Source organism: Tauraco erythrolophus, chromosome 4 (genome assembly GCF_009769465.1).
Source record: "Tauraco erythrolophus isolate bTauEry1 chromosome 4, bTauEry1.pri, whole genome shotgun sequence".
In the NCBI taxonomy this organism is placed as follows: domain Eukaryota; kingdom Metazoa; phylum Chordata; class Aves; order Musophagiformes; family Musophagidae; genus Tauraco; species Tauraco erythrolophus.
This window is the reverse complement of record NC_141468.1, coordinates 56516340-56528696: the sequence shown is the minus strand read 5'-3', so window position 1 is coordinate 56528696 and position 12357 is coordinate 56516340. Positions and strand designations below refer to the sequence as shown.

Sequence of the window (12357 nt, the reverse complement as noted above, 5' to 3'; positions counted from 1 at the left end):
GTTCTTGTGTGCCCTGTTTCAAGGAACTGTGTTTTCTTCTAGAAAGCAGTCTTTTTCCACATTTGGTTTTTGAGGCACCGCTACTCACAGTGTCAGCCTTGGGCTACTCCAAGGGTTGGCAGCTGATCCCGGCAGTAAAATCCAGCTAATCTCATTGAAACACTGAGAATGAGGGCTTTGGTATGAAAAGAAATGCAAAGATCTTACCCTTCACGAGGTAACTAGCAAGGTGGAACATTTTAGAGAAGACAAGGTAGTTTGTTGGTTTAACATTTTAGCCAGCTATGGTAATCTAGAAGAATGCTGCCTCATGCTCACTAATATCTTAATCTAGGATATTACATTTTATGGGTTACCCAAAGAAAGACTGTGGTGAAGAATTACTGCCTTAGAATCACTGGCAAGACACACCTAGGACAGAAACTGAGTGCTTAACGTTCAGATGGGATAAGCGTATCCAGCAGGCAGGGTCCACATCTGACATAGCTGAATCAGAGGGAGAACTGCAGACTCCTGTGAGGATCAAAATAGAGAGATGCTAATAATTTATTTGCAGGGAAAAAAAAGGTTTAATTAACAAGGAGGTAGCCAGAACATCCTTATGCCCTCAGAGCAATGCGCAGCTGCAGAAGCAAGGTCACTCCTTGGATTTGCTGTCAGTACCAGTAAGCACAGACTGGGACTGACCCGGCATCACTTTTGTTCTAGTGCTGGAGGTGGCAGGGCTGCAGGCGTGTGAGTGGGCACCCTCTCCAATTCTTGCTCCCCACCCCCTGTACACGACTGACTCCTTTAAGCTATGTTTGGAGGATGATGACGGTGACTGGCAAACTTATGTCCTACTCTCTTGGGGCTCCCCACATGCTTATACTGGTTCTGCCTGCTGTTCTTTCAAAGGTCACTGTGCTCCGCTCCTCCTCTGCACACAGCGCTGGACACTCAGCTTCTGGTCCTGCCAAATTCAAGGGGAATTTCCTTAATACAGATACATCCTTCTTGAGGACACAGCCATGCATGGTTAGACAGTAATGTCTGTGGTGCATTGTGAGAACTGGAACTATAAATACAGAAAATAAGGGTGACTTTGGTATGTTTTCCCCCCTTAAATTTTTACTGCACTTTGTAGATCCAGAAATATCAGAAACTCCTTTTATGGCAATGGCTTTCTTTGAAAGGCTGTAAAAACAGCCCTAAAACCTATGCCCTATCAGCCCATGCTTCTCAGGCCTTGATGCAAAATCATTCTGAGTGATGCTGTGCCAAGGGAAGACCCTCCTGACACAGTTTCACTGTCCTATCCTGCTGTCCTTTGCCATCTTCTGGCCTTTATCTACTTTCTTGTTGCCCTGTAAGCCCAGCTGAAAGTGGGGAAGGGAAAGCCAGAGTAGCTTTTGCTTTCCAAAATGCACAAATAGCATAACAGCTGGCACGTGGCAGCATGCTACATCCTCCAACAGAACTCCCCACTACTGGCACTGAAACACAGCAAAGTTCCTCATCCATAGGAACATTTGGAGAGTTTTCAGAAGTTGACAGAAGAGGAACCATGGGATTAGTAATACCTGACATCTGAATGCAGAGCACAGGGACCCCTGCTGCCTCCCACGTCCCACCCCACCATGCAGGAGCGGAGCAACACCGCAGTGCCTGGGGCCAGGAGCAGCACGGAGGGGACTGGGATGCTCATCCATAATGATATGTGTGTTACCTCGGGATGAATTCCCCCTACATGAAAGCAGTGATTTCTACTCTAGGAAATGCCAGCTGCAGGTATGGACTTACTTGGAAAAAAAGCAGTCTTCTACAATGAGGTTCATCTTTTGGCATCTGTTCCATAAGTAAGAACTTTCTCTTCCTAGAAGCAAAGACGGGGTGGGGGGTGGGGAATCTATTGTACCTTTGGCACTATCAAGTAGTACCCGAGCTTTCCACAGCTGTAGAAAAACAGCTATTGGGTCCTGTTTTGACCACTGAAAGTCGTAGTTATGACTTTGAATGACAGAAGCGCAGAGATACAAATAGCTCGGGTTTATTTATTTTGTTTTCTGAAATCTATAAAAATAAGCATCTTCAAGGCTGTGTGACTTTGCCAAAAGTTAAAAATACAATTGAAGAAGAAACAGCCACAGACTGTTCCTAACCCCAAGCCAAAAAATAAAAAAACAAACAAAAAAAACACCAACCAAAAAAACCTAGCCACAGCAGTGTAAGTCTAACCAGTATTTTCTACCCTATAAACTCACTTACCTCTCACCTCATCTCACCTCTCAAAGAAAAGTTTCAAATGCAAAAAGAAATTAAGAAAATAATTTATTATCATACACTCAATGTCACTTAGCACTTTTATTCTCCATCAGGTTCTTTTTGCCATGCATACCTCACTGTCCTGACCTAAAAAGCATGCCTTCTGTCTCAAATAAGCTATCACTACATTTGTGAATGCACCACCCTGGTCTTTCTGCTATAAGAGAAGCTGTGTCCTGGGAGTCCGCAAGGCACCAGGAAAGAGAACTACGAAGTGATTTTCAGCCTGTGGTCTACAGTCCCCAGGGACTCTATGAACTATGTCTAAAGAGTCCAGGAAAAACAACCAAGGCAAGCAACATGCTTGTCACTACGCTTTAATTTGATGGGCAGGAACTCACACTCCATTAGAAAATGTTTGGAAACATATTGGAAAAGATAAAAGACATCATCCACGGTTGAAGGCAGTCTAGGAAAGCCAATGAACCTGCCTAAAGAGCAGGAACCTGCTTCATACCTAACACTTTCTGGATTATGTTTCAATTGGCTGAAGCATGAAATTGTGGTGTTTTCACATAGCTTCCCAACAGCATTTTGCAGCCCGTGCAGATGCACCAATTTCCTCAGCAACATCCATGCCAGATAGCTTAAAGCTAGTGCAGTGATTTCATCACATTTCTAGTGCTACTTTATCTGAGCTGTTGTTATTTCACTGAGTCGAGAGGCTTTGCTTTCATCTTAAAAGTAGGAACATTATTGAACTGAGGTTTTTTTCTGCATTATAGGTCCGCTTTGCTGATATACCCAGTCACTCTGAATCTTCTTGACACATTAAGCATCACCAGATCTATTTCACATTGTCCTAATCAGGCTACAGCTATTTTGCAACAGACAGAGAAAAATAACTTCTGCTGGTTAATATTTGTCACGTTGTCTGGCATATCACAGATCTGTTTGGTGCAGAAAGAAGCAACAGAGCATGCCTGCATTGTACAACAGAGCCTGGTGCAAAGAGTGCAGAGCTAATGCCCACTAAAACAGCTCTGGATTGGGAAACAGCTTAACACCTCAGCACAGCAGCGAGGTCAGCCAATTTTCCCTGCAGAGAAATGTAGTCACTAGTGAAACTGCTGTGCTGTTCTCTAGAACCAAAGTGCTATCTCAGCATGGCACTGCTAGATATTCCAGGTGTAACTGGAGCTAGCTCTGGGACATCTGAGCTATGAAGTACAGACATGCCACCTAAGTGCTAGTCCAGAAATCACTGGAAGAATGCTGAGTATACTACACAGACCACATCACCTCTAGACAACAAGTTTGCATAAAGAAATACATAAGCAAATAACAAAATATTTTCCATCCTCTTGTGCAGCAGCATAAAACAGCCCATGTTAAGGGTTGTACATTAGAAATGTGGCAGGTACAAGAAACCATTGCAAAATAATCTATTTGCCATTCCACCAGGGAACCGCTTGGTGTCATTCCCAGATTGAGTTAGGCAGGAAAGCAGACTGCAAACCACTTGGTTAGCTTCAGAGGGGTTTGGCTTTAGGCTATCACTGCATGCTGTGGAAACGTAAATTCAGGCTCATGATCCTTAACTGTCATTTAGGATAGCTGTTCTCTAAATGCTCTGGTTTATGCTCTGGTTTATTGATGCAGTGCTGTAGGATCAGAGCTTGTCATCAGTAAGCATATACTGTCTATTCATATTCCCTTTCAGAAAACAGGTGTCTCAACGTTTCTCTCCCCAGAGCATCTTCCTCCATCAGCCTTTCCCACTGCTTCCCCTATTTCTGTGCCATTTTGGGAAGTTGGTCACTATTCCTCCCAGAGCTGGTGTCACGATGTTGCTTACGATCAGCCTTTATTTTTACAATTTGAGGTGTATCCTCTGAGCTAAAAACTTCTGGTTGGACTGCACCACACAGAGGTCTTCCTAAGTCACAAGGCTCTTCAGAGCCTGGTTATCCCAGTGGGTCCATGTCCTGGATGACTGAGTATTAAATCAGAGGCAATCTTTAGTGCAAGTCTCAAAGTTGCTGACCCTGTACTGACACTGAGATGCATGAGCCCTGCTGGCACTGGCCTGCCACAAGGCCCTCACCACCCCAGATGGCAGTGCTTTCATTAACTGCTTCTCCACTCTCTGACCGTAGCCAATTTCTAGGGAGTTTATAGCTAATGAAAAATTAATTATTATTTCATTTTAAAAAATGCGAAAAAGTAATCGAGTTGGTTCCTGTAAGTAAACCCCATGTTTATTAAACAGCCACACAGCCAGCAATGCCCAGTCAAGAGTGAGGGGGGGAGAGGAGAGGTTAGACATGTCAACCTCAGACCCATCACCACATTGCTACCTTGTTTATGAAAGTTCATGTATTTAGATTCAAAGATAACATCTCTGATCTAGAAAATGTTTGAGCCAGACCTCTGCAGGTTAGCAGTCCCACCGTGGGCTTGCCCTACATTTTCCCCAGTGTTCGTTATTGGCAGCTGTCAGAAACACAATGGCAAGCGTGTGAACACTGGGGCTGGCCCAGTGCAGCTGGTCTTATGTCTTAAGCTATTACAAATGCTGAGGAAGGAATTTCTCTTACTTCTGCTGCCCCTATAGTTAGAAAGACACTAGTAAAATATGTCCAGTGATTTTGGGAAGCACTTGTGTTAAAACAGGGTTGTCTCAGAACAGGGCATATAGTGTTGCTTGCAAACTTTCTGGCATTGTAAGGACGAGTGTGTACCATGACATTTCAGATTTCCTTCTGCGTGATCTCAGGTTGTTTCAACATGTCTCAAGAGCTTCAGCCAAGGCTTTAAAACAGAATAAGGTAACAAAGAAAAGTATTAGAAATATTCCCCAAGTATGTGGGAGAACTTTTTTTATGTATACAAGAACCAGAGCATTTGGGAGAAAATGGGAAAGAAACACATCCCTCTAATGACAAAACATAGAGAACTCCTTTTTAACTCAGTAAACACAGAAGGAATTTAAACATTACAACAGGCTCAGAGAAATTTGTTAATGAACCAGAAAATAGTTTAAAAAATCATTTACTTTTTCTGTACTCCAGGTTTGAATTCAGGTGTGTGTCAAGTACCCACCTCCATGTATCTTCAAAAGCATTTTGTTCAATCTTTAAAACAAAGTCACCTGGATTTTTAATCCAAATCAAAGCATCAGAGATACACAAGGGTTTATTCGCAGTTGCAGATGAAATCTTCAAAGAAAGCCCAGGAGGCTTATTAAAGCTGGAGCTGGGAAAAGAAAAAAAAAATGAAACTCAAGCACGGACATGAGAATCAGTATTGACAGCTAGGGATGTGAATCTCATGAGATGGCCTGAGAGAAGAAAATATCTGGAAAGAACAGAAAAGAACAAAGCAGACATAGCTGGATTTAAAGGAGCTTGCTTGACTAAGAGCTTCTCAAATACCTGTAAGAATTCAGAGAGATTTGCTAAATCCCATAAGTGAGCCAGTTGTATATGTATCCAGAGAGTATATTATTTTTATTTAGCTAAAAGTAGCTGGAATATATATTCTTAAACATACAAATGGAGGATGCACCTTTGAGAATTGTGGAATCAAAGGGAAACATGGAAAACGAGTCAGAAACAGAAAAATGTATCAACGATTGTATCAGAGAGAAACAAACTAGACTGTTACCTCAGCACTGTGTTTTATCACTCCATAAGCTATATTTCAGCCAAAGGAAAATAACAATGAAGGGAATCAGGTCAATTCAGGACATGATTTATTTTGAAACTCCTCTGTAGCATGGTTAGCATAAGCGCATTTCACTGTACTGCTAAGAATAGTCCAACAGAAATCAAGAGAAATTTAAAGCATGCGTGCATGTTTGCAGCACTGAGTGAAAGGGACCTAATGCAAACCATGACTTCATTTTGCCCAACGTTAAATGACATTTTTTCACCCCTTTGCCTCCAGGAACGGAGTCTTACTGTGCAATGAATAGGTGTTTAAATCATTAGCACTGAGGAGAAAAGTTTGCACAAGAGTAAAGATGGACTCCATGGAGTAAACAACAGTTCAGACTGTTGGCTACGGCTCTCAGTAAGCAGATGACAATGAATGTGAGGCCATACTAATACTAACTTTTTTTTTTTTTTTTTTTTTGCTTTAAAAGATTTAAACTGCATGCGGAAAAGTGTCTAAACATTCATGTCTGAGCATCACGTCTGAATGAAACTTGCTATTCACAGCACAACAAGCACTGAAGTGCAGCAAGAAACGCAGGGCTTATCTTCCTTGCAGAGTTAAATTAATCTTATAAGCTTGTAACATTCAAGTTGCCTTTATATTAAGCCTTGCTCACACACAAAAACTTTACTCAAGTATGATGTAGAACTGATACAGAGTAGAAATAGGTTAGCGCTGCCAGTCCTCACACACTTTTCCATAGTTCCCTGAATCAAGAAATGATGAAATTCTCCCAGAATTCATAGTGAAATTTCATATCTCATATATATTTTCTGGTAATTGTAACCCAGACCAAAATCATCCCTGCAGTTGTCTGTCCCAGTAATCTATCAGAAGCTTCCTTTTCTCTTCTTTTCTCTCATGGCAGGAGCGGCAGAAGTAAAAGCATATTTTTTGCCCAAAACTGTGGTTTCATGTGCATTAATAGGGGTTTGCACACTGCCAGATCACTCAGCAGCACAAATTTAATCTTGATCACATGTGGGCATATGACTGTGTTTCTGTCACATCAGACAGAGCACATGATGGAGTTTTCACTGTCTTTTTGTATTAACACGAGCTTTATGTCAGCTCGGGAGGGTGGATGATGTCTGATCTCTCCCAAAGCCAGGCAGTATGAAGTTAACCCATTACAATACTCTGAACCGATCCAAGCTGACAGAAGGAGTAAGTAGGAGGTCAGTGCTTTGCAACCTGGGGCCATGCCATTCTGGATGCTGTTAGGAGAGCCTGACAAGCAGACAGACTGCACCAGCCAGCCAAAGCCTCAGGCACGGCAGTGCAGAAGCCCAGATTCTAGGTTACGCTGGCAATTTTAAAAATGGATTTATACTTGGCGTTCGTGGCCAAGTCACGTGCCACAAGCCTACGGGATCTTATAGCTGACAAGAGAGACATCAAGGTGTTATCTCTCGTTGCTCTACTTCACACAAGATTACCTCGAAGTGAAATAATTCAAGTTAACAGAAAATAGACCTAAAATAACTCTGCTTGCACACTGTGAATGCTCCACTGTATGGCATAAGGCACACAGACAGTGTTTGCCTCCTTGGATCATGGAGCAAAGCCCAGAGCCATCTCCGGGCCCTCCCTGCCAGACGACTGCTACCACCTTGTGGCATTTCTGTTCCCTACGCTGACAACAGCAGCTGAAACTTTTAAAAGTTAATACTGTTTTCTTCTGTTCTCTTAGCTGTCCCGCTAGAGATAAGTGATTTTTAGGGAAAGAAGTAGCAAACCCAAAGCACTGTGGAAGAACTGCGTCACTGTAGAAGAAGTAACATTCAAGAAAAACATGACAAAAATATTTTTCTTAAAGTCTACACAGGAATCTAAAAATAGCACCTGCTGCTTCATTGTGCGAATGCACATAAAACTCTTCTAAGGACAGACAGCGTAGACTCTTTAAAAACAAATGAACTATTTGAGAAGAGTTACTTCTGTAACATCAAAGCTTTAATGCACTCATCCTGAAATCTTACCATCTTTGATTCATTCAGGAACAAATTAAGACTGAGGCAGAGCAATGTAAAGCTTAAAGAAAATATTGGAAATCGAGCTGCTACCAACACAACCGGTTTTTTACAAGAAAGAATATAGCAACGCGTAACTTCTCACTAGAGGTACCCAAAGGTTCCTGGAGACCCCAGACTAAAATTCAGGCTGTGAACTTCCACCTGCCAGCTCAGCAGCTCCCTTTCGAGCTCCTGTAAGGGACAATGCTGCCCAGTGGGTGATTCTTGGCAGTTTCCATTCGCAGTTCGGCTTCTTCATGCTCTGGGCAGTCACTCCTGTCTCCTATCCCTGCCCTCCCTGCCTCTCCTGTTCACCTCTATAAAGGAAGGGTGGACTCTTAGCAAAAACACAGCACCGAATGCAACATGATTCTGATTGAGATGATGATTTTTAAGTACCGTGAAGATAGAAGTAAAAGTGAATAATCGAAATAAGAGCATATAATTGATTTTATTTGTTTTGTGATTAGACTACAGAGATGATTGTTTATACAAGGGAAGCAAATCTAATCATTCAACTGGCATTTTGGGAAAATAAAAAAAGCAATTCTGGAAATATCAGGATATTGATCCATAAATATTACTTTTTAGCCTACAAAATGGAATGATTTCCAAGGTTTGTTTCAGGAGTTTTCCCACTATTTGCTTCTATTATAAAGGTTTTCTTGCAGCACACAGTAGTGCTCTGAATACGGTTACGTTAAAGGTACAATTTTCCCTCATTGTAAGTAGGGAAACATTATGGTTTAAAGCTCTTTTCTCAGAGACTTAATTTCTTTCAAACATTTTAATAGCATGGGACAGGTGTTTCACACCTGCATGCATCTCAGCACCATCTTCACTACAGAGAGAAGCATATATTGCTTACCAGTGCTGAAGATGCAGGGTTTGACTCTAGAGGGGGTTGTATAATCACATGTGGAATGTGATTATTGCAGGGAAGTAGTAACTTTTCCACGTGTTAAGAAGCAAGTGATCCTCGATTTCAAGTACAAATTGACACAACTGTAACACGTGTTGCTGATATAGAGATCACTCAGCATTTGTCTTGTGGCAGCAAACAGCAAAAATCCCATCAGTGTTTAGTCCTGGAGACTATTCGTGGAGCTATGACGAGTTCCGTGATTACACAGATCACAAGTGCATAGTAACATGTCACTAGTCTAAGAGGCAGGTTCAAACTTTCTCTCTTCTGCTCAGTAAGAGAGTATGCCTACCACCCACAGTCCCTCCTGTGACAGCATGTCACCTTTGTGACTTACTTTGGGCAAGGCAGGACGCTGGGCAGTCATGCCTGCCTGTAATTCACAGAAATCCTGGGGATGGATATTCACACTCAACCAACTTGGACTACTATTTTAGCCAAGGAACTCTCCACTGGTCCCTCTTTAACTGATGGGGGGAAAAGCAGGTCTTCCAGAGAGCAAACCCAAGCAGATCCAAAATTTAGTGCTCTGGACTGTTCTTTGAGAGAACCTGCCTTCATGGACAACAGAGAAAGCTGGAGGAGTCTGGCTGGCTAGTTTGCTTAGGTGACTCTGACCTCTAACATCAGAGTTATTGCTGAAGTCCTGTCTATATTCCCCTTTCTGTTGGGCTTTCAGTCCTTTCTTTAGCCACTGACCTTGTTCTAGGAAAGCAACACATAGGTCTGGTCTTCTTCACTTTCTGCCTTCCTTCACTCTCTGATCCCCTCAGTCAGGAATGGAGAACCACTGGCACCAACACCAGGCTGGTCATCAGGAGCTGAGGCTGGCACCAGGAGGCAAGCTGCAGAGCTCCAAAACAAATTTGGCACTGGCCAGCAAAGAGGTTAACCCTTCCTTTCCCGGGCCTTGGGTGATCTCTGCCCAGGCTCTGGACTCCAGGCACTTCTCTAGGTCTTGTGCAGAGGCATTGCTCTGGAAGCTAGATCATTTGGGAGTCAGCCGTGCAGGCACCAGAAATGGTGAAGAACTATGGCAAGGAAGCTAGAAATTCAGGGGGTAGTCTCCTCTTAGAGACGACGCCAAGGAAGAAGGATTCACACTATACGTGAACTGTGGTGTTTGCAGCCCTGATGTGGTGCTGGCAATGATACCTAAAGCTCAGTGCAACCTCCCACATCCCCTTCTACCTACTGTAGACAAAAAGAATGCTGTGAAAAATTATGAAATCTAATTATTGTAGCCTTGAGACTACAATGACAGAGTAATCACCAGAATGTAACATGCAACTAGAAATCAGATTACTGAGCAGAACATCTGCTGCCCATGAAAGGGCTAGTAAAACTCTACAGAATGTGCCTATGGTACTATACAGGAAGAACAGGAAGACTGAGAAATGTATCCTTCTGCCTTACAGGCACAGAAGGCCCAGGCAGATGTATCCCCTGGTGTGTCTGTCAGGTCATGGCGCACGTGTAGCCCATCAGAGCTGCCTTCTTACACCTCCTCAAACTGTATTTTGAAATTTTGAAGGAGGTGTGGGCAGGGGTCAAATTAAATCAAATCACAGGCTGTCGTTTGAGTTCTGCAAGTAGGTCACAGTGATTCAGCAGACATTGGTTTCCCAATTCCTGCCCAGACAAATTTCCCAGGCAAGAGAGACACATGCCTATGAGTTCTCCAGAGAGATTGGACTTACTGCACAGATGACCAGGAAGCATAAGACACACTGTGCAAGTACAAACATGTGCATGGGATGTGCATGAGTAGCCCAACGCTTGCAGCATCAGCTTAGCATGCACGCTCACAGAGCCCTGCACAGAGGTGCAGCAGCCTGACCAACCTGCCGTACATTCGCAGTTTCTAAAGTCAAAATGTAGGAGCATTTGGGCCCATCTGGCACTTACGGACGCAGGACAGGTCTAAGCCAGACTTGTGACTGGCTGACTGATGGCCATCTTGCCGCAGTACGGACCGTGAAAAGCCAGTGTTGGGGTGCACTGTGGCCATACGCTTGCGCTCTGCACCCCCTGTCTCAGCTGTACAGGAGGACGAGCATCAACCAGGATCAGCTACTCTTTTTGGGCTAGGTTGTAGGTACTGCAGCTAATAGGAATTAGGACAGAAGGTGTTCCTTGTTGACATAAATACATAGGATTTGTAAACACTGCATTTACTTTATTGCAAAGTTTTACGCTGCTTGTGTTCCCTGACCCGAAGGACGAAGGTTTACGTGTAACAGAGGAAACACGTCTGTTCTCCCCGCACAGCCCAAGCCAGCCGAAACACCAGCAGGCGCAGGGAAGCCGTGGCACAGCTCCTGCCACCGCGCACCCCAGGCGTCCCCGGGACGGCGGCAACCCCCACCCTGCGCTCGCTAGGCCGGGGCACTGCGGCACAAACCTGTGACGCGGCCCCTGCTGCCCAGCCGGCCAGCGACGGGGGCTAACACAGGGCGGCCGGTACCGCTCCCAACGCGGACCGCGACGACCGTCTCCCAGCCCGCCGCCGGGACCGCGCTCGCCCGCACCGAACTCTCGCGAGAGTGGGGCGGGGGGAGCGGTGGCGGTGCCGGTGGCTCTGGGGTGGCCGGCGGTGTTGCGGCCGCCGCGCCCCCCTGCCTGCGGCAGTGCGGCGGTTTCCCTCTCGGCGGAGGGGTTTGCTGCTGGGAGGGACGGCCGCCTCTTGGAGGCCGCGATCACGGCGGTCCCGCCGCCTCGCTGGGATGCCCTGTCCCGCCGCCCGGACCCGTCGGAGGCGGCGGGTAGTGGGGACGGGATGGGGAGAGCCTCGCCGTCAGGCAGGAAGGCAGCTCAGTAAGTCCCGGCGGCGCCTGCTCCCCGTCTGAGGTGGTCCCAGCTCTTGGGCAGGTCGGCTGTAATTCATTAGAAGCAATTGGTTTGTATTCTCGTAAGAAAATCAGCAGCCCCGGTAACAAGCCGTTTCTACAGGCGGCTGGAACGCATCCGTGAACTGCCTTTTGGAACCTCGCTCTGTGTCGCGCTGACCGAATCCATGTCCTGAGAGCTCGTCCCCAGCACTGTCCACGTTGCTGAGAGCAGTACGGCTCTTCGTCAGCGAGCAAAGTGAAGTCTTCTACCACCTCTGCGTTATCATTTTATCTGTGCTTTGGTTTGTGAACTGTTTTCGGTTCTTGCCCTGTAGAACTCAAGCTCCTGGATCAGGGACTGGACTAGCAGGTTTTTAGAAGCCCTGCGTTGGGTTTGCAAATGTGGTGAATGTAAATAGGAGCAGTAAATAAAGCTGAGAGTATTTTTAACAGCTGTGAAATGCATTTGATGTTATCAACATTTATTCATATTTCAGGAAGGAAATTCAGGTTTTAATTGAATATGATGTTAATGAAAGGGGACAAGATATAAACCCTGAGAAATAAATGTTCTATGGTAAACACAGCGAAGAGGACAAGCACTATTGGCTCTGTGCTG

The 12357-nt window shown here is 44.8% G+C and overlaps 1 protein-coding gene across 1 annotated transcript in view; it reads right to left on the bottom strand.

Moving 5' to 3' along the window:
• Nucleotides 1-1444: 1444 nt before the first annotated feature.
• The window catches only part of WDR91 (WD repeat domain 91), a 101814-nt gene continuing 90901 nt past the window's right edge, over nt 1445-12357 (bottom strand). The window contains exon 16 of the transcript XR_015222127.1: nt 1445-1459. The gene's annotated coding sequence lies outside the window, so the exon portion shown is untranslated. The remainder of the gene's footprint in view (nt 1460-12357) is intronic.